Below are 4,481 nucleotides of genomic sequence, written 5' to 3' on the forward strand. Positions count from 1 at the left end.
AAATACATTTACACTATTAGAAATAATGTATGCTACTCGATAATTGTCTAGCAATTAAACTATTGTTTGAGATAATTATGTTATATATACATGTTAAGCATGTATATAAGTGTTATAGTATTCATGTATGTCCCCATTGTCTTCATAAAAGCAGTTTCCTTGATTTAAGTTGCTAATCAAGTTGATCAAACATACAAAGAGCTTTTGTGCTTTCGAAATTAATTAATAGTATGTTTCTTACTGCTTACTTAGTAAGTGTAATTAAGTAAATTACATTTACCGTACAAAGAGCATCTGTGTTTTTTAAAAAAGTCAAAGTCAAACAAACAAAAAGTAACAATTTATTAAAGTATTTGTTTTTATAAATAAAATATATAATTGATATATAAAAACATATAAATGTATATAAATATAAATGTTATATATAAGTACCAATAGTCGATATCATTATACAATATCGTATATTATTTAAAAAAAAATATTTGTTCAGTTGTATATCAACTGAGATGTAAACAAGCAAAGCTTCTCTAGAACTTTCACAAAACTTTCTGACTCATAAAGCTCTTTCACATGTATAAATCAACTAATGTCAATGGAAACAACCAAATATTAATTTGGTTTGTATGAATTGATTTAACTGAAGTAGGAACATGGTATTAATGTAATAATACCAACCAGAAAATATGACAGCTAATTACATTGAAAAGCAAAGTTGAAACCAAATAATGCACTTGTTGATGGAATTTGCTATGGTTAGTATACATTACTTAATTTTTAATAACTTGTTATTAATACAATGTACGTATCTTTCGGTGCTTGAGTATTAGATACTGTAACACCTGTTGTGTTAATGTCCATGTTTGACTAGAACCAAGTTTAAGTTTTTGGACGCTCCATTTTTTAATACACTCAGCAATATTTCCAACATTGGTATTATCCAGAAACTTGCGGAAACGGCGAATTTTAATATGACCTACAAATACAATTACGAAGAAATCATTATGGTTTTTTAGCTAATTGAGAAGGATTTAGTCGTCCTTCTACTTTACCTATTAAATTGTTGTATTTTTTATATTGCTTTTTTTCCTTTTTCTTTTGTTTCTCTGTTTGCTGCTTGAGTTACCATAATGTAAACACATAAGCAATTATCACACATCAAGTTCCGGAAATTGTAAAGTGTAAGCGTGGTATTAGTCATTTTAAACGATTTTTATTTTTTTAAAAACATTCAAACCTTTAATAAATAAACAATGAGCGTGGCTTTTTTTTTAACAATAAAAAGCTGATTTGTTTTTTTTTAACTTTAATGATTTCTAATTTTGTATGGTTTTGTGTAAATATGTACATTTTAAAAAGACTGATAAATTACGTTATAAATTTAGATTATTACAAAATTATGTTACTAGAATTTTGTAAATTATGTTTCCAATATTGGAAATAAAGTTGTTAAGATGAAACTGAGAAAAGCGTCTATTTTGATAACAGCAGCTAATCTTAACAATCGTATATACATTATAGTGTACTCTGTATGCATACTGTACAGTATAGTACATACTAGTTAGTATGTGTTTCCAGACTATACACGCGTGGACATATCCAGAAGGTCTTTCTGTTTCTCAATTTGTCTGTTTCTCTCTCTCTGTCTATCTCTCTCTCTGTCTATCTCTCTTTCTCTGTCTATCTCTCTCTCTCTGTCTATCTCTCTCTCTCTCTGTATATTTCTCCCTCTCTCTGTCTATCTCTCTCTCTCTATCTCTGTCTATCTCTCTCTCTCCTCTCTCTGTCTATCTCTCTCTCTCTCTGTCACTCTGTACATCCCTCTCTTGTCTGTTTCTCTGATCAAAGTGGGGTCATGTAAGAAGAAATCTCTTTGCATAAAGTATCGAAATAATTAAAATCTATTTTATTCTTATTGCTAAAACAAGTCAGCAAATTTAGGATCGAAGGGAACTACCTGCAAGTATAAAGTCGCAAACCTTCACCATTGATATATCGTAGTTATTAGGACGCAAAATGGATCAAAGCCCTCTTGTTCCCGTTTTCATAATGGGATATTATGAAATATAGCTTCCGTCACTTTTTTAGAGACAGGTCACTGCCCTATATGCCACACATTGACTATGCAACATAACCCCGATTACAACATAACTCCACAGAAGATGATCTCTGTTAATACTAACGTGTATAATCATTGAATATAAGGTGGCTTATAGTATTCATTTCTAACATAAAGTAAAGTCAGTATATAATATAATAATATGGATCCAAACATTTTTAGTGAGTTTGTTATATCTCTCTAAAGCTAGAGATAGGTTAAGTAATTTCATATTTTAAGGCTTTTCTCTTTATTTTTATCCAATGAAATTATTACAAAAGTAGGTAAGTATTTCCAATTTGATCACACTTTATTTTAATCACTAGTCCCAAAGAAATATACATACTGATATATTTATGTTCCTAAATAGATTCGAAATATTTAGCTTTCTCATTTGAAAATAAATATTGATGTTAATAGTGTAATGCCTGTATGGCAATTTTGGAACTCTTCCAAATGAGTTTTACATGTGACAGAAATAAATAAATAAATGAAAATTTCTAGTTTCGTTTGGCTATGTGTCTTAGCTTTCGAACAGCAATTAACTCTATCGAAAATTATAGACTCTATCAAAATTTTCAGTACATCATTAATTTGCCTGCCAAAAATAAAAATGCGTCACACAAATAATAAGCCAAAAATATAAAGTGCGTAGCAGTGTTTCAAATTCAAATTTGCCAAATTTATTCCTCCTTAATAATTCGGAGATATCGACATATAAGCACATCGAGAATCAAAAAAAAGTCAACTTAGATACATTTTGCGTTCTGTTTTAGCAACTCTTAACTGTTCTTTTATAATTGCTGCGTCAATATAACTTCTCTCTCTTCTTTATTTACTTTAGCGTGCTGCGCCCCAGTCCATTACATTAGACCGGAACAGAGCAGCTCACAGCACACTGACCTTTTTAGGTTGAATGGCTTCAAGTTTTGTTGTGGTGTACGCGTTAACAAACGGTTTCAGTTATTGTTCTCGCAGTGCGCTGTTACGCTGTTACGCTGTTACGCTATTACGCTGTCACTTATTCTTATTGAGAGAACCCACATGCAATAATGGGAACAAGTAATTTTGGGATTTGTTTTAAATTTCTTAGGGAAAGCACCCCACCTTTGGTAAGAAGTTCTATAAACATTTGCGTTGGTCTTTTTGTTTAAAAAATAATGCGTTGAAAAATAAACTAAAGTATATGCGCATATACAAAATATTAATTTAAATAAACGTACATGATTTTCAAGAACTTATTATATATGTATCTTTATATTTCGAAATCTACTAACTTCGTAATAGAATTGTAGCAACAAAAAATCAGAGATATTTTATCTAAACAAAATTCCTTTTAATCGAATTGCGATTTGATAGAAATTTTACAATCTCTTGAAGGAATCGATGTTTTTTCGATGTTAAGGAACTCATAAATTTGTTTTATTCACAAACGATTAGTGTATATAAATATTTTCTTGATTTTATTTAAATAATTAACGGCACAAAGGGGTGTGAGAAGGAAAAGGCGGCCAGGGCGCAACACTCGGAGTGCGCTATATATAGGAATAACTGTTATTACTTATAAACAGCATCTACTTGAACACTGGAGAGCCCAAACAGGCATGCGACAGTCAAAAAGATTCATTGATCCTGAACACATCAAAGTTGATGCTATCATCAACCTTAGCAGAAATGATATCAAAATCTACACTGAACTTCTTACAGGGCACTGTAGACTTAATTACCACATGAAGATTATAGGTGCGGTAGAAAGTGATTCCTGTCGACTCTGTCATGAGGAGAAGGAAACATCGGAACATGTTCTATGCAACTGCCCAGCGGTGGCAAGACGTAGACTCGATTACCTTGGTAGCGGGATCCTGGTCCCAAATCAAATAGGTAAAATTAAGCCCACTGCAATTATAAGATTTATAAATAGTCTAAAATTGTCCTAGTTGGGCCTATAGGCGCACAATAGATCTTTTAGGTCGGGGTGCATAAATAGCCTATTTTTTTAAATAATAAAATATAAAATGCAACTCAATAGAGATAATTTTTTTTCATTGAAATTAAAAAACATAGAAGATAGATGATAATAAATGAATTTGTCTCCAGACGCTGAGAAAACTTATGCTGGTAGAGATTTAACTACGAGATCCTTATTTAACATTGCAATTTAGTTAAACCTTAATTAAATAAATCAATGGCTTTAAAGAAAATCACTATAATCTCGGGAACACTGATGATAAATCTGGTTTCGAGGAATAGACTCAGATCGTAAAGTACGTTTTTTATTTTTTTTAATGCTGTCACAAAAGTTACTAATAGAAATATCTAGTATCTTAGCATGATTTCTTAACTGTAATTCGTCATTACTTTTATCATAGGATTGATATCTTTACAG

This window comes from Teleopsis dalmanni, chromosome 2 (genome assembly GCF_002237135.1).
Source record: "Teleopsis dalmanni isolate 2A chromosome 2, ASM223713v2, whole genome shotgun sequence".
Taxonomy (NCBI): domain Eukaryota; kingdom Metazoa; phylum Arthropoda; class Insecta; order Diptera; family Diopsidae; genus Teleopsis; species Teleopsis dalmanni.